Source organism: Erpetoichthys calabaricus, chromosome 2 (genome assembly GCF_900747795.2).
Source record: "Erpetoichthys calabaricus chromosome 2, fErpCal1.3, whole genome shotgun sequence".
Taxonomy (NCBI): Eukaryota; Metazoa; Chordata; class Cladistia; order Polypteriformes; family Polypteridae; genus Erpetoichthys; species Erpetoichthys calabaricus.
In genome coordinates this window covers 288,031,948-288,059,041 of record NC_041395.2, presented here as the reverse complement: position 1 = coordinate 288,059,041, position 27,094 = coordinate 288,031,948, and positions in this window count along the sequence as shown.

Genomic DNA, 27,094 nt, shown 5'->3' with positions numbered 1-27,094 from the left:
ACCCAGTGCCTGTCTCACCTCCTCCCTAAACTCAACATTGCAGTCTTCCTTTTTCAACTTCCACCATTTGATCCTTGGCTCTGCCCTCACTCTCTTCCTCTTCTTGATCTCCAATGTCATCCTACAAACCACCATCCTATGCTGCTTAACTACACTTTCCCCTGCCACCACTTTGCAGTCTTCAGTCTCCTTCAGATCAACTCTTCTGCATAGGATATAATCCACCTGTGTGCATCTTCCTCCACTCTTGTACGTAACCCTATGTTCCTCCCTCTTCTTAAAATACATATTCATCACAGCCATGTCCATTCTTTTGGCAAAATCCACTATCCTCTGACCTTCTTCATTCCTCTCCTTGACACCATACCTACCCATCACCTCCTCGTCTCCTCTGTTCCCTTCTCTAACATGCCCATTGAAATCCGCTCCAATCACCACTTTCTGTCCCTTGGGTACACTGTTCATTACTTCATCCAACTCACTCCAAAAATCTTCTTTCTTACCCATTGCACACCCAACTTGCGGTGCATATGCACTAACAACATTCATCATCACACCTCCAATTTACAGCTTCATAATCATTACTCTGACACTCTTTTCGCCTCCAACACTCTTGACATGCTGTTCCTTCAGAATAACTCCTACCCCATTTCTCCTCCCATCCACACCATGATAGAACAATTTGAATCCACCTCCGATTCACCTGGCCTTACTCCCCTTCCATTTAGTCTCTTGCATGCACAATATATCAACCTTCCTTCTCTCCATCATATCTGCTAACGCTCTCCCCTTACCAGTCATACTGCCAACATTCAAACTTCCTACCCTCAGTTCCACTCTCTTTACCTTCCTCCTCTCCTCCTGCCTCCGGACACATCTCCCCATCTTCTTCTCCTTCTTCTTCTTCAGCCAACAGTAGCCCAATTTCCAACAGCACCCTGTTGGCTAACAATACTGGTGGCAGTCGTTGTTAACCCGGGGCTCGACTGATCCGGTATGGAAATTTGTATTGTTGTCCGCATATTGATTTGGCAAAATTTTACACCAGATGCCCTTTCTGACGTAACCCTACCCATTTATCCGGGCTTGGGACCGGCACAAAGAAACACACTGGTTTGTGCATCCCCTGTGGCTGGGTTATTGAATTACACTATATTGTTAATGTTATTATTAAAAAAAAACCCCTTCTCATATAATAGGCATCCAAAATTTTAAAGCATTATGGACTAAAGTTGCCTCTGAGGACCCTCCGGGATTATGGGCCTTGAAGTTTAAGCTTCATTAGTTTAGTAGCAGATCCATCCCTGGGTGAGCTCATGGTGCTGTGGACCTGTCCAAGGTTTGCTCCTGCCATGTACCTGATAACTTCCTCAATGGCTCTAAGTCAGAGTAACCGAGTTCAGGAATGAATACGTGAGTGAACAGGAGTAATAAAAATATCACGCTCCATGGTCCATTCTTGGCTGCTGGTCTGAGAGTCCAGCTGCAACCTCCGAGAGGAGACAAATCAAAAAATCCTTAAATGTTACAAAGTGGCAATTTTTTTGCCCGAGTTAAACTATATGTTTTAACCATAATCTACAACTCTGTATTGGAAATGGCAAGTTTGGAAAATAAATAACTGAATGAATTAATTGCTTTTTAAAGTATTCAGAGACAAGAAGACATCCTGCTTAAGTGCGCTGTGACATTAATTATTTTTCTAGCTGAGACAATCGGATTAAGACTTCATTTCATAGGATCATTTTAAATTTAGTTTTATCACTTCAAGTTATTTAAATCTTTAGAAACCTCCGACCAGGCGCTGTCTGTACCAAGGAAGTCTTTTGGAAATTGGAAATGGGACGCAGAGAAATGAGCTTACTATTTTTCGGAAGCTGTGTTAAGATAATGCTTTGCAGCAAGCCTCGTTGTACTGTTGTTCTTTATTCTTGAGTTCAGACACATCTACTGCTTAGTAAAGTCCTGTTTATGTTTTCCGCAAAGCTTTGGTGTTGACTTCTAAGCTGTGACATGCAGTCACCTTACAACCCTCTTTAAATCACTACATAAAGAGCCATTGATTTGAGCTGCTCTCTGCTGACTGAGATGGCAGCATGTGGATTAAGTTTGGCATATGGCTCCCTAGCGACTTGCTCACTAATTATATATGTAAAGCCTGAACCGTGTGGTCATCAAGCGACCATTGATCCATCTTGTCCTGCAAACAAAAATCTTTTGGAGTAAGAATGTCACGGCTCTGACAAGGCCTGCTAGCAATGGCCTGGAGGTGAAACACCATAGACATCACCATTAGTTCAGGCAGCTCAGGTCGATGTTTCCAAAATTCAAAACATAATAACATAACTGTAAGAGAAAGATGTATGTCAAACTGCCTGCCTGTTAAACCAGGACATCCTGAAGTTTGTACCAGCACATTTAAATTAGAAAATGAGATCATACATTACAAAACAAAATGTGATGCATACACTACCATGCAGGGCTGTTTCTGGGCATTGGTGGTCTAGGCAAGCGCCTAGCGTGCCCACTAGTGGTCAGGGCACATTACTGCAGCCCCATGTAGAGATTCCAATCTTTATTTTGTTTAGAAAAATTTGTCCAGACCGGACCAGAACACCAAGAAATGTTCATGTTGTGCGCCTCAGCAATGTATGCACTGTTGACAGTTTACATATAATAAGATGTTTTTTCTTATAAACAATTATCTCCCTGAGTCCTAATGATTAGTTATTCTGGGACTTTACAAAATACTTAATAGCAGAGCTATGTTTTGGGACCATACCATATATCTGTATACAGACTGGTATGTTTGAAACACTTCATAGTCCATCCATCCATCCATCCATCCATCCATCCATTATCCAACCCGCTATATCCTAACACAGAGTCATGGGGGTCTGCTGAAGCCAATCCCAGCCAACACAGGGCGCAAGGCAGGAAACAAACGCCTGGCAGGCCACCAGCCCATCGCAGGGCACACACACACCCACACCAAGCACACACTAGGGACAATTTAGGATCGCCAATGCACCTAACCTGCATGACTTTGGACTGTGGGAGGAAACCGGAGCACCCGGAGGAAACCCATGCAGACACGGGCAGAACATGCAAACTCCATGCAGGGAGGACCTGGGAAGCGAACTCAGGTCTCCTTACTGTGAGGTAGCAGCGCTACCACTTCAGTCTGAAATGCTGCAAAAACAAGAGAATGTGGGACTTCACCTGTAGGTGTAAATAAAGTACATCCATGTTTGGAATTCATCTATATCGATGGCTCAAGACTCTTCTTTATTTACTAAGCAGTTTCCGTCTGCAACAATAACATAACATCCGAAACCACTTTGTGATTCTCAGTTTTAGCCTACCATTAAAATGATGATAAATGCCATTAAGGTCATGAGCTGGTTTGCCACCTATTCAACGTGCAAGCATTCATTATGACGTGGCGTTAAGATTATAAAGGGAATCTTCCACTGTAGACCTAGCAGCCTGCAGATCACATCCTGCACACAAAGATGGTGTTTTTGTTTGAGATGATTCTTCCATTTATTGTCTTCTGTTGACTGCAGTGCTGGTCAATCCATTAGGTGACATAGGTGGCCACCTAGGGTGCCATCTTCTGGGGCTGATTTAGCAAGCCAATTTCTCTTTGTCTCAGATGGTACATGCCGTGCTCTTCATGTCTTTTGCACCCTTAATAATACAAGCCTTTGTGTTACTTGCAGAGAATAGCTACACAATGTGGCAGGATGGGAAAGGTGACAAGCTGTTGTTAGATTAGTTGGTGTGACCCACCAAGAGCGCGACCCCCTCCAAAAAAATATGTTGCAAGCGATGTGGTGACAAGAGGATGAAAACTTGTTGACGAGTGGTTCAAAATGAAAAAGCAAAAGTCATCAGGGGCTCAGTTTCACAAAAGGAAGAAGAGGAGAGGAAAACTAAACACAGAGGTTCAAATATTCTGTCTTTGCATAAATTACAGTCATGGCCGAAATTATCGGCACCCCAGGGAATTTTACTTGAAAATGCACCATTTCTCCCAGAAAATTGTTGCAATTACAAATGTTTTGGTATACACATGTTTATTTCCTTTATGTGCATTGGAACAACACATGAAAACAGAAAAAAAGCCAAATCTGACCTCATTTCACACAAAACTCAAAAATCGGGCTGGACAAAATTATTGGCACCCTCTACTTAATATTTGGTTGCACGCCCTTTGGAAAAAATAACTGAAATCAAGCGCTTCCTTTAACCATCAACAAGCTTGTTACACCTCTCAACTGGAATTTCTGACCACTCTTCTTTTGCAAACTGCTCAAGGTTTCTCAGATTTGAAGGGCGCCTTCTCCCAAGAGCAATTTTGAGATCTCTCCATAAGTGTTCAATCGGATTTAGATCTGGACTCATTCCTGGCCACTTCAGAACTCTCCAGCGCTTTGTCTTCAACCATTTCTGAGTGCTTTTAGAGGTATGTTTGGGGTCATTGTCCTGCTGGAACACCCATGACCTCTGACGCAGACCCAGCTTTCTGACACTGGGCCCTACATTGCGCCCCAATATCTTTTGGTAGTCTTCAGATTTCATGATGCCTTACACAAGGTCAAGGCATCCAGTGCCAGAGGCAGCAAAACATCCCCAAAACATCTTCGAACCTCCACCATGTTTGACTGTAGATACTGTGTTCTTTTATTCGTAGGCCTCATTCCGTTTTCTGTAAACTGTAGAATGATGAGCTTTACCAAAAAGCTCTACCTTGGTCTCATCTGTCCACAAGACGTTCGCCCAGAAGGATTTTGACTTCCTCAAGTACATTTTGGCAAACTCCAGTCTGGCTTTTTTATGTTTCTGTGTCAGCAGTGGGGTCCTCCTTGCTCTCCTGCCATAGCGTTTCATTTCGTTCAGATGTCGACGGATAGTTCGAGCTGACACTATTGCACCCTGAGTCTGCAGAACAGCTTGAATATGTTTTGAAGTTGATTGGGACTGTTTATCCACCATTCGGACTATCCTTCGTTGCAGTCTTTTATCAATTTTTCTCTTCCGTCCGCATCCAGGGAGATTAGCTACAGTGCCATGTGTTGTGAACTTCTTGATTAAGTTGCGCACAGTGGACAAAGGAACATGAAGATCTCTGGAGATGGACTTGTAGCCTTGAGATTGTTGATATTTTCCCACAATTTTTGTTCTCAAGTTCTCAGACAATTCTCTGCTCTTCTTTCTGTTCTCCATGCTTAGTGTGGCACACTCAGACACTCAACAGAAAGGTTGAGTCAACTTTTCTCCATTTTAACTGGCTTCAGGTGTGATTGCTGTATTGCCAGCACCTGTTACTTGCCACAGGTGAGTTCAAACGAGCACCATATGCTTGAAATAAAACGATTTACCCACAATTTTGAAAGGGAGCCAATAATTTTGTCCCACCCATTTTTGGAGTTCTGTGAGACATGATGTCAGAGTTGGCTTTTTGTCTCTGTTTTTTTGTGTTGTTCCAATGCACATAAAAGAAATGAACATGTATATAGAAAAACATTGTAATTGCAACAATTTTCTGGGAGAAATGGTGCATTTTCTGGAGAAAATTCCAGGGGTGCCGATAATTTCAGCCATGACTGTATATTTGTTTTATCTTTGATAATGTATGTGCAAAGTCAGCCTGCTACTACATGGCCTCATATACTGTACATAATGGTGCTATCTGTACATCATTGACATCACCGAGTTCTGTACCATCTGTTTTTTTAAGAAGTGTCTTGGATAAAAACCAAGATCTGGGCCTTTAATGACCTCTTGGGCACAGCCATCAGCAGTGTGTCTGTCTGCATAGAGAATGTCAACGACATCGAGAGGTTTGCTTACCTCAGCAGCGACATTCATGTCTCTGGTGACTCTTCCTATGAAGTCAGTAGAGAGCATGGGGGGGTCATGAAGTTGCTGGAAAAGGGTGTGTGGCAGTCCCGATATCTTTGCATAAGGACGAAGGGCTAAGTCTTTATTGTGACCTGAGATGAAGACTGGACTCCTTCGGTGCTTTGTGTCTTTTGGAAAGTCCATGGGTAATGCTGATTTGTCGAACGAGTGGTTGCTCACTGAGTCATGAATGATGTACATTACTTGCATTGTGAGTTATAGCACTACAGCCATGTGGCAAAATTCCCAGAGGGTGATCCGACTCACTGAATCCTCATTATTGAGGACACGAGCGGCTGGACCAGGCCAATGGGACACCCATGTAACACCTGGCTGCTGGACACAGATGGTCATTTCCGAAAGGTAGGACTGGACCGCATGTCTACCTGGGGGGTTGCCAACCACAAACCTGAGCTGTTTTGTTGTGTGGTGGGTGCGGCAATGTGCTATACTGGTGCATGCTCCCCAACCTAACCTGACCTTTAAGAAAGATAGCACATTCAGCCTATAGTTATTGTAATGTCATAATAATTAATTAATTACTCCTACTACCTGAGCATGCCTCCATGACCATATTAAGTCAAAAGGAAATATGCCCAGGGTTTGATTATGTTTATGTCCCCGATCATTTAATAGCTACAATCTGTGACATGTGTCAGTAACATTATAATGGAAGTAACTGGGGAAACTACGTAGGTGTATTTTATGGCACTGTCATTTATGTCATTTTAGAGGCACTTTTATAATATCTAGAGTCTCTCTCAACAAACACAACTTCCGCAGGTGTCTGGCACAATGTCATGTCAGTTCATAACTTTTGTTAAATGTCATATTATTATTATTATTATTATTATTATTATTATTATTATTATATGGGATTAATAAAGTATCTATCTATCTATCTATCTATCTATCTATCTATCTATCTATCTATCTATCTATCTATCTATCTATAATGTATGTACAATGTACATAGACTCAGAGATAATTGTGTTCTTTATTTTTACATTCATATATTTTTAATTGTGCATTTGTCTCAAAGCCCCTGTCAAAGATATTTTATTATTATCATCCACCTTAATAAAAAAAGATCAGCATCTGTGTGTCTGTCTGTTTTTCCATCCAATTGCCTATGTTTCTGCCAATCCAAAAGATGGCACATCACAAACATTTTTAGTAATAAAATGCACAGCGTTAGTCATTCCAACAGATGGCTCATCACAAACATTAACACAGCTTTTTATGAATCCCATACCAAATGACATATAACAGAGACATAATAACCGGACAGACACACATAGAGAGTGGATAATTCTTGTAACCACATTCTTGAACACAATGTAAGTTGAGCTGGTAAGAATAAAGCTGTTTTTTATGAGAAAACAAACATAGATGGGTAGATAGGTAGATAGATAGATAGAGCTTTATTTGTCCCCAGGGGAAAATTTGGCTTTTTAAACAGAAGCTCTTTAAATAAATAAATAAAAACATACATAAATACAGACACACTTTGGTCTAAACACACACTGTGACTATAAAGCAAGAAAATTCAAAGGAAAGAAAACTTCTGACTTGGCAGCCCCAGACACAGTAAGGCATTAGGCAGATGTATTGTTGTTGATATAAAGGAGCCCCCATAGCGTTTCTTGACACACTTGACATTAGTGAAGCTCAAACTCTTTTGTTACTTGGAAGACTAAATTCAGAAAAATTGTGTCATTAAAAGCACCTCCACCATTATTTTCTTAAACTGTCAGAAAGTTTCCATTATCATGGCAGCTCTGCAGCATTGGACTGCAGCAGAAAAGTTAAACCAAGTAGCTTAAAAATTGTAAATTGGGTTAAAGCTGGACCTTCAGGTCAAATATTCTAGAGGTAGAAGTGAGGACAACTAAATCAGTTTAGGAAAGCTCAGTACACATTCATCCATCCATTTACTATTGAGGATGGGCAGTGAGCAATGGACACAAAGTGGGTGACAGTCCAGGATGGGAGGCTGGCACTTACCTGGGCATACGCCATTTAAGTCAAGCCAGGCACATCACCAAATTGAATTGTCCATGGAAATCCCCACCAACATTAGGAGAGCATACATTGGGGTCCAAGAGCTAAATTATGCCCGTGGTGCCACCTTATGGACTGAATGCTAAAATGAAAAGGCAACCTCGTTTACCAGTGAAGGACGCCTTTTAAATATTACATTTCCCTCACTCTTTTGCACTTCTATCATTAGCATTAAAGGTTGCAATATAAAAATGATGACTGTTTCTCAGATTTGGTGACCCAGTGGATTTGTGAGGACAGGGGTGTGCAGTGTTTATGTGAAGGTGGGACAGGTGCCTCACAAGAATAAACAGCAGCATGGTGTTCTCAGTAAGTTCCATGTTTTATGTGAAAAGACAACAACAACATGACCTGGTGCTGGGGTTCCACCCACTGACCATGTTTAATTGCAACTGGCAAGACTATAAAAATTGGTCATCACTAGTGATAAGTGAACACCACTGAATTTTGCTTCACTGCAAGTTCACCAAAATCATGGAAAAGTTTAGGAGCGCCGCCAAATTCTCTGGAATGCATTGACGTAAATGGAGAAGGAAGAACTGAACTAGTTTTCAGTAAATTATAATAGTTCTATGGTCTTTTTAAGAGTCCCTTGGGGCTAGGGAAGTATCTGTCAACTATGCTGAAGCAATTTTTGTGGCCAAAAATGTGACCTGAGCTGTAAGGCATTAGTGCTATCTGCTGTGCCACCATGTTCAAACAACAAAAGATGCAGATGGAATGATAGCCACAAAAAAAAATACAATGGCAACAAACTAACAATAACTCTATGTTTACATACCATGCTGAACTGACTCAAATATGTCGACACAGAAATCTGATCTTTCAGATCAGATTTGAGTCACTTCATATGTGGTCTTACATTGGATGTGTATCTGATTCGTGGACATGCATCGTGAATGAGAATGGTCTTTTCGGAATCCACGTGTTTTTTTGCTTATATGCGTGGGCAGCTTGGCAAAACAACAATGGAGGAGAGGTACAGCTGTAACTACAGTCACAGACCCACCATTGCTGGCACCTTTTCCATATCCACGCACGTTTTGGTGCTGCAGTGCCAACAATAGCTGTAACAACTGCATAAGCTAGTCATCTGGTTTTTTTCACCTTCTTGGTCTCATTATGTACAGCTGATGTACTGTTTGTCGTCCTCCAAAACAAATTGTGATGCATACATTGGCATGCAGGGCCGTTTCTGGGCATAGGTGGTCTAGGCAAGCGCCTCTAGTGGTCAGGGCACATTACTGCAGCCCCATGTAGAGATTCCGATCTTTATTTTGTTTAGAAAAATTTGTCAGGACCGGACCAGAACACCAAGAAATTTTTTTTGTCTGTGTGCCTCAGCAATGCCTGCACTATGTGCACTATATACAGCACAACCTGTTGCCCAGAAATGGCCCTGGCTGACGCGGCATTTTTTTAAACAAAATAGACCTACAAACACTCTGCCTCAAAGCAAACGTCTGATTATATTGTTTTAAATTATTTTCGCTTACTAGAAATGTTTGGTCTTAATGTCTGATGACCTACACAGTCCAACAAGAACACGAACAACAGCAACAATGATGGATGATGATTCAAATAATAATAATCTTCAAACTGTAGCATAGAAGACATGGCGAAATAAAATGAAATGATCAAAATAGCAACAGGACTGTAGCTCTTGAGTAAATTGCTGAAAGCTGATTTAACCCAAACTATGATCGTTTTCTAAATGGACACACATTAAAACTTGTGTTAAGACGTAGCAAATATCGTCCTCTGGGCACGCTAATGCAGTTGTGCATTTTATTAGATATACTGATTGCATATACTATTTGCATACATGAGCATTTAGTAAACAGGAATTGTGGGTAAAATTCCTATATAAAGATAATCATTATATTCTTAGTTTCATTGAATGTTAGATAGATAGATAGATAGATAGATAGATAGATAGATAGATAGATAGATAGATAGATAGATAGATAGATAGATAGATAGATACTCCAGCAGTAGCATACTGATAAAAACAATATTAATTAAAGAGTGATAAAAACACAGTGCAAGTTAAAAAGTGCAGGATGGAGAGTGCGAGGCAGGTATAACAGACAATAACATTGTATAATGTTAATATTTCCCCCCCCCCAGGTGGAATTGAAGAGTCGCATAGTTTGGGGGAGGAACGATCTTCTCAGTCTGTCAGTGGAGCAGGACATTGACAGCAGTCTGTCGCTAAGCTGCTTCTCTGTCTGGAGATGACACTGTTTAGTGGATGCAGTGGATTGTCCATAATTGATAGGAGCCTGCTGAGCACCTGTCGCTCTGCCACAGATGTCAAACTGTCCAGCTCCATGCCTACAATAGAGCCTGCCTTCCTCACCAGTTTGTCCAGGCGTGAGGCGTCCCTCTTCTTTATGCTGCCTCCCTAGCACACCACCGCGTAGGAGAGGGCGCTCGCCATTACCGTCTGATAGAACATCTGCAGCATCTTATTGCAGATGTTGAAAGACGCCAGCCTTCTAAGGAAGTATAGTCAGCTCTGTCCTCTCTTACACAGAGCATCAGTATTGGCAGTCCAGTCCAATTTATCATCCAGCTCCACTCCCAGGTATTTATAGGTCTGCACCCTCTGCACACAGTCACCTCTGATGATCACAGGGTCCATGAGGGGCCTGGGCCTCCTAAAATCCACCCCAGCTCTTGGGTTTTGCTGGTGTTCAGTTGCAGGTGGTTTGAGTCGCACCATTTAACAAAGTCCTTGATTAGGTCTCTATACAGCTCCTTCTGCCCATTCCTGATGCAGCCCATGATAGCAGTGTTGTCAGCGAACTTTTGCACGTGGCAGGACTCCAAGTTTTATTGGAAGTCCGATGTATATAGGCTGAAAATGACCGGAGAAAGCATAGTCCCCTGCAGTGCTCCTGTGCTGCTGACCACAATGTCAGACCTGTAGTTCCACATACTGAGGTCTGTTTGTAAGATAGTCCACGATCCATGCCACTAGGTATGAAACTACTCCCATCTCTGTCAGCTTGTCCCTAAGGAGCAGAGGTTGGATGGTGTCGAAGGCGCTAGAGAAGTCCAGAAACATAATTCTTACTGCACCACTGCCTCTGTCCAAATGGGAGAGGGATCGGTGTAGCATGTAGATGATGGCATCCTCCGCTCCCACCTTCTCCTGGTATGCGAACTGCAGAGGTTCGAGGGCGTGGCGGACCTGTGGCCTCAGGTGGTGAAACAGCAGCCGCTTCATGGTCTTCATCACTTGTGACATCATGGCGACAGGCCCGAAGTCATTCAGCTCACTAGGACGTGATACCTTTGGGACTGAAATGATGTCATTATGCTAAGTTGTCAATTTATTTTATTAATTTAAACAGCATGAATATGTTACGGTAACGTCTTAGTTTAAAAAATATATATATACAGTATATATATAAAATTATTAGTGATAAATAATGCCAAAAGACATGAAAAGGTTTGGGGCAGCCTCTCATATAATGTATCCTGATGTTCACAAGACTGAGTCCAAAACAGAACTGATCAAAGACAAGAAAGATGGCGGCTTTAAAGGCCCATTCAGGAGTGATGTCATCTTTAGGGCCGGAACTGGAAGTCATGTTGTCGGGAACGGGAGTGTCGTCAGCTCTGGGGCCGGACCTGGAAGTGATGTCATTGAGGGTGCCGGAAACCTGGCGGAATTTCCCAGGAACAGTCTGCAAGTAACTGAGAAAGACAGTCAGCACAGTCTGCCACCCCTGATTGATGGTGGTATTACAATTACTCAGGCCCTTTAGCTGCCTCCTACTCACACGTGTGTGACAATATATATTGTGGTATAAAGGCATTATATCTGCACCTGACCTGACACAAACAGACACGGGAGGCCTACTAATAAAAAAAATAAATTGAGTGAATTCTCTGCATTGCAACCTTCCACTCCTTTTCTGATATGTTGAGTGAGAGATCCTTTTCCCACTGTCCTCTTGGATCTTTGAAAGGGAGGGACTGTAAAATGGTTTTATATATTGCAGAATTATTTAACTTATAATTATATATTGAGCACATCTCTCTCGCTTAAAACTGTCCAAAATGTTTCCAGGGCAAGATCCAACCTGTGAATGCTGCAATCAACTTCTAGCCTCACTGTGTCACATGTTTTGGGCCTGCACCAAATTAACATCATTCTGGACCAAAACCTTTAAATGCCTCTCAGACAGCCTTAGGGCTCCAATCCCTCCTAACCCATTAACAGCTGTGTTTGGTGTACTCCCAGATGGGCTTAAAGTGGAGAAGGACAAACAAACTGTGATCGCCTTTACTACACTATTAGCACGTTGACTTATCTTGCTCAACTGGAAGAATCCTAACTCTCCTCTTTTAAGTCAGTGGGTAACTGATGTTTTATACTATTTAAAATTGGAAAAAATGAAATTCTTACTTAGAGGATCTGTGAAGAACTTTTCCAAAACCTGGCAGGATCTAATCTGTACAGTAATCCCTCCTCCATCACGGGGGTTGCGTTCCAGAGCCACCCGCGAAATAAGAAAATCCGCGAAGTAGAAACCATATGTTTATATGGTTATTTTTATATTGTCATGCTTGGGTCACAGATTTGCGCAGAAACACAGGAGGCTGTAGAGAGACAGGAACGTTATTCAAACACTGCAAACAAACATTTGTCTCTTTTTCAAAAGTTTAAACTGTGCTCCATGACAAAACAGAGATGACAGTTCTGTCTCACAATTAAAAGAATGCAAACATATCTTCCTTTTCAAAGGAGTGCGCGTCAGGAGAGAGAGAGAGAGAGAGAGAACAAAGCAAGCAGTCAAAAATCAATAGGGCTGTTTGGCTTTTAAGTATGCGAAGCACCACCGGTACAAAGCTGTTGAAGGCGGCAGCTCACACCCCCTCCGTCAGGAGCAGGGGGAGAGAGAGAGAGAGACAGAGACAGAGAAAAACAAACTGAAAAATCAATACGTGCCCTTTGAGCTTTTAAGTATGTGAAGCACCATGCAGCATGTCGCTTCACGAAGCAGCTGCACACAGAAGGTAGCAACGTGAAGATAATCTTTCAGCATTTTTAGACAAGTGTCCGTATCGTCTAGGTGTGCGAACAGCCCCCCTGCTCAATCCCCCTACGTCAGGATCAGAGAAAGTCAGCGCAACAGAGAGAGAGAGAGAAAGTAAGTTGGGTAGCTTCTCAGCCATCTGCCAATAGCGTCCCTTGTATGAAATCAACTGGGCAAACCAACTGAGGAAGCATGTACCAGAAATTAAAAGACCCATTGTCCTCAGAAATCCGCGAACCAGCAAAAAATCCGCGATATATATTTAAATATGCTTACATATAAAATCCGCGATAGAGTGAAGCCGCGAAAAGCGAAGCGCGATATAGCGAGGGATCACTGTAAATGTTGTTGAACAATATTTAATGTAAAGTTCATGTTGTAGATAATTGATTTATAATGGGTTACATAACTTCATAAATATATAGTTTAAGTTTAAAATATCTAAATTTAAAATGTGATGTATATAGTAAACATATGTATATAGTTGAACATTCATAACTATCAGAGGACCTGTGTGCCAATTGAGATGCAATAGGGGAACAAATTTTACCGGTGCTAGAATGGAGCTTTCTGAGTTGCTCAGAGGAATGGATCAAGATCATGAAAGGGCACTTGGTTGTGAATTTGTGTTGAATGTTCTATCAGCTAGCCATATGGGTGGAGTCTGGGAGCACCAGATTCGAACAATTCCGAAGCATCCTGACTGCTATGCTCGACAAGAAAGGTGAAACTTCTACTCAGTGACACTACATTTGATAAAGGAAAACCACTCGCTAGATTAGTTTACCTTGAGAGGCCTGTTCATAAAATAGTTACCTTGCTTGAGGCCAACTAAGTCACACATAAAGGTACACAGACTCACACACTTCTCTTATAGTTTGCTTTTGAAGAAAATTTTTCAATTCAGTTCAATGAGTGATTTTGGTGGGAGTGTAAATGTTGTTGAACAATATTTAATGTAAAGTTCATGTTGTAGATAATTGATTTATAATGGGTTACATAACTTCATAAATACAGTATATCTAAATTTAAAACGTGATGTATATACAGTAGTAAATATACATGTTACAATTCGTTTGTTATTGTTAAGTGACTTTAAGATAATATGTACTGTATGTAAAGTAATGTGTCTCGCGAGAACGCACTTAGGAGTTATCGGGAGAACATGAGAAAGACCTGCCCCATGGACTGCAGGTGGGCGGATGTCTCTCGCGAGGCTCTGCCATGTTGCATTAAAGGTTTCAAACTATAAATTTCTGAAGTTAAAACAGACAATCAAATTGATTTAAGGACCTCTATTCATGACAAGCATCCAAAGAGGTATTTTATTTGTTAAACGTCTTTTGTTTTATGTTTGCACTAAATGTTTTGTATTTCATATGTGTATGCAAGTTACTGTGTATTCGCTAATATGTTTTGTACTGATTACTCACCATGTAGTTCTCACGGCGTGGAGGCATGACGGTGTGAGTAAGACAAACCCAAGCAATAAACACCCGTTTCAAAAAACCGACCTGTGTCTGTGTTGTTGTGAAGAGAGCTATATAATCAATAACATTTAAGAATAAGCTTTTAAAGCACTGAGGAAGCAGATTCTCTCCACATTTCTTTTTCTTCTCCATTTATCTTTATTCACCTATTAATTCATCTATTAACTTATTTTTACTAGCTTTAAGTTTTACTCTGCTGGCCAAGCTCTCTTTCTCAGGGGTGAGGGTTGATTTGTTTTCGATCCTATCTTTGTAGAAATTTATCTATTTGTATGGAATGTTATGTGATTACAATAAAATCAATAACATTAAAATAAATAAATAAATAAAAGAACCAAATGAAGGTAATTCCATGCCAAACTAGGAGGTGGTGGGGTGTGCTAATCCTTTCTCTGTTATCTTTTCTGCCTGGTTCCATTTCCGGCCCTGAAGACATCACTTCCAGTTCTGGGCATGTCACTTCTGTTTCCAGCTATGTCACTTCCGGTTTCCGGCCCTGAAGACATCACTTCCTGGCAGACACCTTAAAAAATGTTGGACTCAAACCTGTGCATAATTCTGCAATTTAATTTGCCTTTTGCAGCCAGGGCATAAACCTTTTTGTGCCCCAAACCTTTTTCTGTGTGTCGAGGCTATATATTTTCCACCTTCAAGTAAAAATACGTCGTTTTTTTTTCTTTTTTTTTTTAATATATACATGCATGCAGGGTGCAAATCTTGCTGAAGTAATGATGGGGTTGTGATATTGCAATGCGCAAAGCAGATCGGGCAGCAGCGTAAAATATAATTAGGCGCTTAGAGTCCACATGGCTGCTAAAGCTCTTTAAAGTCATACTGGCCTCTCAAAGCATCATGGGTCATTGGAAAATAAATCTGAGCCAGTCACACGGCAGATTTCCAGGAAAAAATTGGCAAACAAAATGAAACATGAGCACAACATAATCACTTTGAATAACACTTTGGCAAATTTTGCCAATCAGCACTATTCATCGCAGTAACAGTGCTTGTTTGTTTAATATTCCACAAGCCTGTGTAGCTGCATCAGTGTATGATCCCAATCTCTCTCTCTCTCTCGAGGTGTCCTCTAGTGAGGTAGTAAACGATAACCAAAAAGGGCAGGGCTACCGAGTGGGTGAAAGGGACATAACTAATCACCGCCTATTGTCTTCTTGCCCACTCAAAAAAAGAGGATGGGAGATCCATTAGGGCCTTTGCGCTTACAGTGGATGCTACAAAATACTCCCCAACCTCATGTGTTTGACAGCTCTAAACACACTGTCAGTTTCTTCATTCCTCCATCCACTCATTTACTCCTTCAATCAATCAGTTTCTCAGTGTTTTTCTAATGCTCATTTAATGCTCCATTTAAGCCTCTGTCACTATTCAGTTTTCTGTATTCTTCACTTACCAATCCCTGTACCAATGCTCAAAATTTCACACCTACCCTCATCCCCTTTTGCTCTGTAACACTGTCTTCCCAACTTCCTGACATTCATTTCAGCAGTGGTGCTTGGTTTAATGGTGAAGTCTTCTCCATTGTTGTTCAATGACACTGTCAGTTTGTGAGGAGTGAAGTGAACTGATAGGTTCTGTTATACAGCATTCAGATCTGCACATACCGAGTCTGTTTAACAGTGCAAGGATGTATAAGAAAGAAAGAAAGAAAGAAAGAAAGAAAGAAAGAAAGAAAGAAAGAAAGAAAGAAAGAAAAATCATACAAGATAAAAACAATATTAAAGAGTAAGCTGAAATTGGTCAAAATAACAGAACGTTAAATGGACAGACAACCATCAAACGTAACAATCAAGGCCAGAAGGATGGAAGCAGAGCATTCAGCATCTATCTAACAGCCTTTGCTTAACTAATCACTAATCAAATAGTTGTCTTTGAAGAATATTTATCCAAAATGTTTGACAATAAATTACACCATGGTACCATCTTAAATAGACCGACTATGATAATGTAGTAATGTTTATGCTTGTCAAGAGCATAAACCGAAAAATTCAAATGGTGTTGCAATAGCATCAAAAATATAAAGAATTAATTTTAAAATTTTAAACCAAGACATAAAAAAATTGACAAAAGCAATCAAAAACAAATTTATATGTTTCCTAAACTAACCCTAACAGGCAGTTTAGTTTTAATCCCTAATGTTAAATCCGAGACTGGGTGCCTAATTTTAAAATTTGTAAGGGGTGCCTAATCTTAAGGATAGTGTCCCCCCTTTTGTGTGTGTGTGCTTGACATTTCAGGGAGGTCCTTGGATTGGACTGTCCTGCCCCTCACCCAAAGCTCTAAACTTAAAATGGGTGGGGGAGGGCAGTTAAATTCTAGTGGGTCCCTGATGTTGTCTCAGACTAGACACCAAAGCTTGAGAAGGGTGTCTATTCTTAAGAATTACCATCCTGTAGTGTATTGGAAGTCCTAATTTTAGATTTTTTAGAAAACTCGTGCCTAATCCTAATAATGATAGGGAATTTTAGTCGGCCAGGTATAATTATTTTGTTAACCCTAATAATATAACAGTAAATATTTATTAGTTTGATATGCCCTAATTAAAGCCTAGAATGTAATTTGCCGGATTTAGAACCTTTTGTATTTTAGATCAATTATGGAAAGTGAGAGTTTCCAGTCTCAGATGCATATCTGATTTTATGGATTAGATGCATTTTGGGGAATGGAAATTTTAAAACTGTTTAATTTTTAAAGATCCAAAATGGGTTTTAGGCATTGTTTTATAGGCAATAAGAAAGGTATGTTTGAAATAGAATTACACCTATAATATGTGTCCATTGGGTATACGAAAGTGCTTTGCACGTCCGTAAAAGTGGACCCGTGCATTTTCACCCCTCTGGGGTGAAATAATCTCTGTTAACCCTAACCTATCCTAAGCTATGCAATAAGCGGGCAGAGTGGTAAAGTTGTTAAGGAATTGGATTTCAGGCACTGAAGTTGTGGCCTCAAAATCCTGTGACTGGCACTGTGTGACCTTGAGCAAGTCACTTCACCAGCCAGGCCTCCTGTGGAAAAAACAAAAGAAATGTAACCACTTGTACCTCAAATGTTGCACGTCACCTTGGATAAAGGCGTCAGCCAAGCAAGTAGTTTAATTCATACTGTCCAGGGTGCTCTGGTTGATGCCTTGACCACAGTAAGCAAATCTCATTCCTTGCTGTTCCCAGCTTCCTTGATAGCTTTCTGTAGCTCCCTTCAGACTTTCTCTCATTTGCTGTCTGGTTCTGCATCATGTTGCACTCTTTTTAAATAAGCACTCAGAAACCAAATTACTGCCGTGCCTTTTGAATGTGGGCAATTAATAAGGTGATTTAGACCGTGGAAATGTCTCTCAACAGAGCTTCCCACCGGCAGCTACCTGCTCTCACACTGGAACATGGATAAAACGGCTAATTAGGCTTCCCTTTAATTCTTTTTCTTGCCTGTTCTTTAATCCACCCTTACTCCTGCTTTGTCTTAACAACTCGTGTTACCTACCAGACTCCTGTATTTGCTCACTCTGTTACTTTCTCTGTTTCCCTCTCACTCACTCATTCTCTTTTGTCTTTCTCATTCTTTCCCATTCACACACTTTTTAATTACTTTACACACAGTTGATTATTCATTATTTTAGTTTCTGTCTGTCCATCAGTCACTCACTTCTATGCTTAGCTCACTTTTCAACTTCTCTCTCTCTAAGCGCTTTAACATACACACACAAAACCAGGAGAAGTTAGGTACCCTGGTTAAGGTCGGGCAGATCCGAGCCACTATAGGCCAGTAAGCTTAACGTGCATCACAGGAAAATTAATGGAGGGAATTATTAAGGACAAGTAAGCCTGCGATTCGCTAGCGAATTGGAAATCCAAGAATGGCAATCAGTTTCTGTGTGATGAAATATCATGGAGGGTATATGCGGTGGTGTGGGCGGTCGCGTCCGGGCGGCTGTACAACCTGGCGTGCACGCTTTACCTCAGGTTTAGTTCACAGGTCGTAGGCATAGTAAAGTTTCCATTTAATTGAATAACCCTATTTGAAATAAAGCGGTTTCTTTGTGTGGGCGCCTTCATTGATTAAGTCTAGTTTACAGGTGGTGTTGTTTGGGCGCTTACAGGATGTGTTGTTTGGGCGCCACCCACTGACTCTGGGAATCCGTCGCGTTTTGGGAAGCCGCTGCGTTTGACCCTACAGGTTGTGTTGTTTGGGTGCTCACAGTTTGTGCTGTTTGGGCACCATCTACTGACTCTGGGAAGCCGCCGCGTTTTGGGAAGCCACTGCGTTTGACTCTGGGGCGGGCGCCACGGCGCAGTACGCATGCGCCTCGGTGGCAGTACGCATGCACCTTGGTGCGTCCGCTATGCATAAATTAACTGTGGTTTAGTAAGATAGATAAGACTGAGCAACACATGGTAAGAACAGACGTTTTACTGAACCATCAACATGGGTTCAGACAAGGAAGGTTGTGTTTTACCAACATGCTGGAATTCTACGAGGAAGCAACAAACAATTATGATCAAAGTGATATGATTTATCTTGACTTTCAGAAAGCATTTGATAAGGTGCCACATGAGAGGTTGGGCATCAAACTAAAAGAAGATGGAGGTTAGGGTGATGTTTTTAGATGGGTGCAGAATTGGCTCAGACACAGGAATTATGGTGAGAAGAACCTCATCAGAATTGGCCAATGTTAAGAGTGGTTTTCCACAGGGGTCAGTCCTAGGACTGCTGTTATTTTTAATATAGAAAAATGATTTAGATAGGAATATAAGTAACAAGCTGGTTAGGTTTGCAGATGTTACCAAGATTGGTGGATTGCCAGAAAATTGGCGGAGTGGTGGCTCTGAGGCTAGAGATCTGCACTGGCAATCGGAAGGTTTCCGGTTCGAATCCCATAAAATGCCAATAGGGACTCTGCTCTGTTGGGCCCTTGAGCAAGGCCCTTAACCTGCAATTGCTGAGTGCTTTGAGTACTGAGAAAAGCACTTTATAAATGCAAAGAATAATTATAATTTGGAATCTGTTAAATCATTAAAGAGGGACTTGGACAACATACAGGCTTGGGCAGATTTGCAGCAGATGAAGTTTAATGTCAGTAAATGTAAAATATGACATGTAGAAAGTAAAAATTTTAGGTCTGAATACACAATGGGATGTCTGAAAATCGAAAGTACACCTTATGAGAAGGATTTAGGAGTCATAGTGGACTCTAAGCTATCGACTTTCAGCCTTTTTTCAGAAGCCATTAAGAAGACTAACAGTATGTCAGGTTATATAGCACAATGTGTGGAGTACAAATCAAAAGATGTGATACTGAAGTTTTATGGTGAGATCTTATCTGGAGTACTGTGTGCAGTTTTGGTCTCCAGGCTACAAAAAGGACATAACAGCATTAGAAAAAGTCGAGAGAAGAGCAAATAGGCTGATTCTATGACTACAAGGAGATGAATTATAAAGAAAGATTAAAAGAGCTGAGCCTTTTCAGTTTAAGCAAAAGACGATTAAGAGGTGACATGATTGAAGTGTTTAAAATTATGAAGGGAATTAGTACAGTGGGGTTGAGACTGTTATTTTAAAATGAGTTCATCAGGAACACAGGGACACAGTCAGAAACTTGTTGAGGATAAATTTTGCACAAACATTTGGAAGTTTTCATTCACACAGAGAACCATAGACACTTATAAGTAGTAGACAGTAAGACTTTAGAGACTTTCAAAACAAGACTCGATGTTATTTTAGAATTAAGTGGATAGGAATGGTGATCTTTGTTGGGCTGAATGGTCCATACTCGTGTAGATTGTTCTAATGTTCTAATATTCTAATATGCTCAAGTATGCCACTGAAGTCTTCCTTTGGCAGAATGCTCCAACCGTATCAAACTGGGCAAAAAAGAGTTCAGCGTCATCATCAGCCACCGTGAATCCAAAAATGAGCATGAAGCCTGTGATGATTTTCTTATGTTTTATAAATACAAATACCCCTTCATGTGCTGTCAAGTAAATAACATCCCTTTCCTTTTTCATATCCTCAACCTGAGCTACTGATGATTTGCAGTATGAATGCTGGCCACAGCATCACCTGCTCACACTGTTTCAACATCCCTATAGCAAATAGCTGGACGAAGACTAAACTGACACTTTATTGATATGTTTCTGCTACCGGATTGCATGCAGCACACTCTTTTTTTGTTTGGCTGTACGATTGAGCCCTGCAAGGTAGTGATGGACCGGTATGTTTGCTTCTTGCCTTACACTCAGTGCTGCTGGGATAATAATAATGCAAGGATTTTTACTTAAGTATTGCATTTGGTTACTTGTTACTTTAAAAAATAATCAGACTACACAGCATGCATTATTTTTAACACATTGCCTGTAACAGTGCTTCTGAGCTGTACATTGTATATAATATACTGTACAATATAATATATTGAGACAAATTATTTCAAGCAGGAGAATGAATAACAAGGTCAACCAAGCATTTGCCTCAGGAAGTTTATCTTGTCAATGCTTCTACCTGTGACTGCTGAAAGTGTGTGTGAAGCTAACACATGCGTGCAGGTAAACATGTGGAGACTGTGAATAACCAGGTCATTAAAGTGCAGGTAAATCCACTGATTGCCTCATTCATTTGCTCACTAACACATTTTTACTTCTTTTAGTATTTGTGTATTTATGGTGTTCTTGTGAGTAAAACTAGTAAAACTGTAACTGAGTGGGCTAGTTTTCTGATTGGTTGAGCACAACCTTTTTACAAACTTTCTGTTTCTCCTTGTAGTGAGAAGCCATCTTGCCTGAAGAAGGGGCCGGAGTTGCCTTGAAAGCTTGCATATTGTAATCTTTTTAGTTAGCCAATAAAAGGTGTCATTTTGCTTGACTTCTCACTACATTCATAATGGCTAACAAGGTACAACACCCTAATGTTTCTCTTTGTAAAAGCCAAAGTTTATCCAAAATTCATACATTTTTTATAAAATGACTTTCAATGTGAATACAGTATGTTTGATGAATTTGTGATGTATTATTGAGGCTATTTGCTCAGTTATATGTTTTTTTTAAATTTAGAATTCACCTTTATATATGTACGATCTGTATTGTTTTTAACGTGATATGTTTTTCTTAATAAATATGCACAGACTTTCGATTAAGAAATTTAATTTTAAAACTCAAAACTTTCTTACACTTACACTATCTAGCTCTTTCTTTCCTTCTGAAGGTAGACAAAGACTAGTTTATATTTGCAGCTGAAGAAATGCTTTCTGGTTGCCAGTTTTGCAAAAACTTTCATATCACCCGACAGACCTGTCCTGAGTGCACTTGTCTGTGTCTTGTTACGACAAGTGGGATGCTTACATATTGACAGGACACTTTTTTAATGGACAATAGACAGCTGTCAGCTTCTGGCCTTTTGCTTTTCTACAGCAGTTTACTCAGTGTGTGGAATCTCCCTGAGCCTCACGTCAACTGGAGTTCTGCCAGTATCTTTTGGGCTCTAAAATAGCCAGTCATGGACCTCAGAGTCACATAGTCTGTAAGAGTCAATTCCTTATTAATCAATTATGAAATTATCCAAGTCCACCATCTATTAGATATGGAAAAGTGTTGCTGGTACAGCACTGAGAAGATGGCGGATGTGGTGAGGATACACTCACTGAGGCAGGCTAATCAACTGCTTCAGAAGTTCCATTCCAACTTCCCAGCTGAAATAAATCTCTTAGTAGTGATTTCCTCACTAGAAGAGATGAACCTGACTCCAATGAAGACTTTCCTGATGTGACCATGGTACCAACTGCCTTGGAACTAGAGGATACTGAAGTCATGCATGTGCAATGGGCTAGAATTCAGTGTTTTAAAGAAAATGACATTTCTGTATGTTGCTTAGTGTAATGGGCTACAAACCAGCATTTTAATGAAAACAGAAAATTTCTGGAAAATTCTGCTACAGGTTATTGTTGATAGCAATCTACAGGACATAAATATTTACCTGTCTTGCAAAAGAGTCACCTGCTTTGAATAGTTAGACTGCTTTGATTTAGTATGTCATCCACACACAATGTGGTGATACAGAAACTGCCTGCTTCCTTTGAAAAATAACAACTTCTGGGGACGTTGGTTTCTAATCAGGTGCTTTTTGATTGCTGACCACAATACTATTGTTGAACCAAAATAAATAAGTTTACACAATTTGTTCTGTAGAGGAAACTGGCATGCACCATTGTTTAACTGATTGTCATGTTGATCTTTGCAGAGATTGAAGCATTTATATATTTCTGGGTAAATGAGAATAAAGGAGAACAGAGAAGTATGGTCTGAGACACGTGACTGATGCCTGCTTCTTTCCTGCTTTTTCACCATATCATTATGGCTACACCCTGTAGCAACAGTGGCTTGTACCTGGCCCAGGTTCCCCTAGGCTTGAGGCCGGTAACATATGCACGCCGTCTACAGCATAGAATGATTTCCTTAAACAGTGCTGCAGAGAAAGAGCTCTACAGAATAAGCATGTTGGTGCGTCACCAGGAACTACTGAGCAAAACACCAGAAACACCCTAGAGAAGCAGACTTTGGTGGGGAACGGGGACACCAGGGCCAGCTGGGTGGAAATTGTATAGACCAACATTGAACAAAAGAACTGGCGATTTGCAATGGCGTGTGCTGCATGGCATGATTGCTGTTAATTTCCGTGTCTCACTGATTGATCCTTTAGTCGCAGACATGTCCTTTCTCTGAAGAGAGAGAGAGAGGGAGAGAAAGAGGCTGTCTTTCACTCTTTTCTTTTCTTAGACTTGAACCTCTTTTTTAAATGTTCTTAACTTTGTGTTTAGTGTTTTTAACTTGCCTTTTAAAGATTGTGTACTTATTTATGGTGTTTCTGGAAATAAGAGTAATTGGGATGAATGTCAGATTGGGAATTTCGTTACTGAACAGACCAAGCTGACCATTTATAAATCAAGATAGGAGAAGTTCAAGTCAGTTAGGCAATATGATATGATGAGAATATTTCATGGCCTTGTGAAAGCCAAAGTTTATTTAGAATATAAATTCTTCAAAATGATGTTAAATGTGAATTCTTTTGAGACAATTTGTAAAATTGAGGATAATTAATTGATTTATGTTATTTAAATGTGAATTAGGTATTGGTTTTTTTGGGGGGATGAATTGTTTTTCTTTGTTTTTAGTTATGGTAATGTGAATGATTTGTTGATTATTGATTAACTTTCTTTCAACAAAAACAACAACAAAATTTATTTACATAGCACATTGTCATACAAACTATGAACTCAAAGTGGTTTTACAAGACAACAAAGATAAAGTTACATGAAATGAAAAACAAATAAGATTAGGCAATAATATTAAAGAATAAGTAACAAAAAAGGTAAGGTCAGATGGCCAGGATAACAGAAAAAAAACTACATTTAGGCTGGAGAAAAAAAAATCTGTAGGGGTTCAAGGGGGCCAAAAGACCTCCTAGCCCCCCTTGGGCATTCTACACTGTAAAAAATGTTTTGTTGGATCAACCTAAATAAATTACTTCACAAGGTAACAAGCAATTTAATTGATTTCTTTCAAATTTTAAAAAGTTTTTGAGTAAACTTAATTCATTTGAGTTTGTTTTAACCTTTTCAAAAACTTGAATAAAAGCAAAAAATGTATTTAGCTCAAACCAAATTTCTTTAAAAACTCAAATTAACTGCGGTGGGCTGGCACCCTGCCCGGGGTTTGTTTCCTGCCTTGCGCCCTGTGTTGGCTGGGATTGGCTCCAGCAGATCCCCGTCACCCTGTGGTTAAGATATAGCAGGTTGGATAATGGATGGATGAACTCAAATTAAAATTTTGTCCATTATTGTATTCACTGTAATGCCAACTTAAATTCTATATATATATAGTCACAAACTCGAGGCAGAGTCATATAAAGGTTTGGGGCAGCCACCCATATAATTTGGTTTCCTGGCTGCAAAGTTGCTTTTCAAAATAATACAGCACTGATATGCACAAAACCGAGTCCAAACAGAACTGAGGGAATAGGGAAAAGGGGGAGGCTTTTAAAGGGGGAGACAGGAAGTGAAGTCAAAGGGGTCGGGCTCATGTAGGTCTTCTGCCATTGGTGCGAGCCCGGACGTGACATCACAGGGGTTGGAGCCGGCAAGGTCTCCAAAGCGATTTTTTGCTTTAGACTAAATAGAAGAAGTTACATTAAGCGACAGCAAGGTTTTTCAATTTGAAGTAAAGCAAAAAATTACGTTAGGTGAACAAACATATTAATATACAGTAATCCCTCCTCCATCGCAGGGGTTGCGTTCCAGAGCCACCCACGAAATAAGAAAATCCGCGAAGTAGAAACCATATGTTTATATGGTTATTTTTATATTGTCATGCTTGGGTCACAGATTTGCGCAGAAACACAGGAGGTTGTAGAGAGACAGGAATGTTATTCAAACACTGCAAACAAACATTTGTCTCTTTTTCAAAAGTTTAAACTGTGCTCCATGACAAGACAGAGATGACAGTTCTGTCTCACAATTAAAAGAATGCAAACATATCTTCCTCTTCAAAGGAAACAGAGAGGAAAGCAAAGAAATCAATAGGGCTGTTTGGCTTTTAAGTATGCGAAGCACCGCCGGTACAAAGCTGTTGAAGGCGGCAGCTCACACCCCCTCTGTCAGGAGCAGGGAGAGAGAGAGAGAGAGAGAGAGAGAGAGAGAGAGAGAGAGAGAGAGAGAGAAAAACAAAGTCAAAAATCAATACGTGCCCTTTGAGCTTTTAAGTATGCAAAGCACCGTGCAGCATGTCGCTTCACGAAGCAGCTGCACACAGAAGGTAGCAACGTGAAGATAATCTTTCAGCATTTTTAGACGAGCATCCGTATTGTCTAGGTGTGCGAACAGCCCCCCTGCTCACACCCCCTGCGTCAGGATAAGAGAAAGTCTGCGCAAGAGAGAGAGAGAGAAAGTAAGTTGGGTAGCTTCTCAGCCATCTGCCAATAGCGTCCCTTGTATGAAATCAACTGGGCAAACCAACTGAGGAAGCATGTACCAGAAATTAAAAGACCCATTGTCCTCAGAAATCCGCGAACCAGCAAAAAATCCGCGATATATATTTAAATATGCTTACATATAAAATCCGCGATAGAGTGAAGCCACGAAAGGCGAAGCGCGATATAGCGAGGGATCACTGTAGTTCATTACAACTACTAAAATTACCTTAAATCAAAAAGAGCCCTTTTTCTCTTTTTAGAGTGAACCTTATATAAATGTTCTTAAATCAGACCTCTTAGATGATAGGATTTGATGATGTTGGTCTTATGGACAGCTGGGCCATCTCAGGGGGCTTCATGGTGGCACAAACGTCACCACAGAAGAACCAGAAAAGACAGCAGAGATTCATACAGATTGCAGATTCCTGAAGAATATTATAGTTCTAGGCCCATAGAATCTATCAGGAATACAGCTAAAATGTAGCTATGAAAATTTCATATTTAGATAGATAGATAGATAGATAGATAGATAGATAGATAGATAGATAGATAGATAGATAGATAGATAGATAGATAGATAGATAGATAGATAGATAGATAGATAGATAGATAGATACTTTATTAATCCCAATGGGAAATTCACATTCTCCAGCAGCAGCATACTGATACAATAAATAATATTAAATTAAAGAATGATAATAATGCAGGTGAAAAACAGACAATAACTTTTTATAATGTTAAAAGTTAACGTTTACCCCCCCGGGTGGAATTGAAGAGTCGCATAGTTTGGGGGAGGAACGATCTCCTCAATCTGTCAGTGGAGCAGGACAGTGACAGCAGTCTATCGCTGAAGCTGTTCTTCTGTCTGGAGATGACACTGTTTAGTGGTTGCAGTGGATTCTCCATAATTGATAGGAGCCTGCTGAGCGCCCTTCACTCTGCCACAGATGTCAAACTGTCCAGCTCCATGCCAACAATAGAGCCTGCCTTCCTCACCAGTTTGTCCAGGCGTGAGGCGTCTTTCTTCTTAATGCTGCCTCCCCAGCACACCACCGCGTAGAAGAGGGCGCTCACCACAACCGTCAGATAGAACATCTGCAGCATCTTATTGTAGATGTTGAAGGACGCCAGCCTTCTAAGGAAGTATAGTCAGCTCTGTCCTTTCTTGCACAGAGCATCAGTATTGGCAGTCCAGTCTAATTTATCATCCAGCTGCACTCCCAGATATTTATAGGTCTGCACCATCTGCACACAGTCACCTTTGATGATCACAGGGTCTATGAGGGGTCTGGGCCTCCTAAAATCCACCACCAGCTCCTTGGTTTTGCTGGTGTTCAGTTGTAGGTGGTTTGAGTCGCACCATTTAACAAAGTCATTGATTAGGTTCCTATACTCCTCCTCCAGCCCATTCCTGATGCAGCCCACGATAGCAGTGTCATCAGCGAACTTTTGCACATGGCAGGACTCCGAGTTGTATTGGAAGTCCGATGTATATAGGCTGAACAGGACCGGAGAAAGTACAGTCCCTTGTGGCGCTCCTGTGTTGCTGACCACAACGTCAGATGTGCAGTTCCCAAGACGCACATACTGAGGTCTGTCTTTAAGATAGTCCAC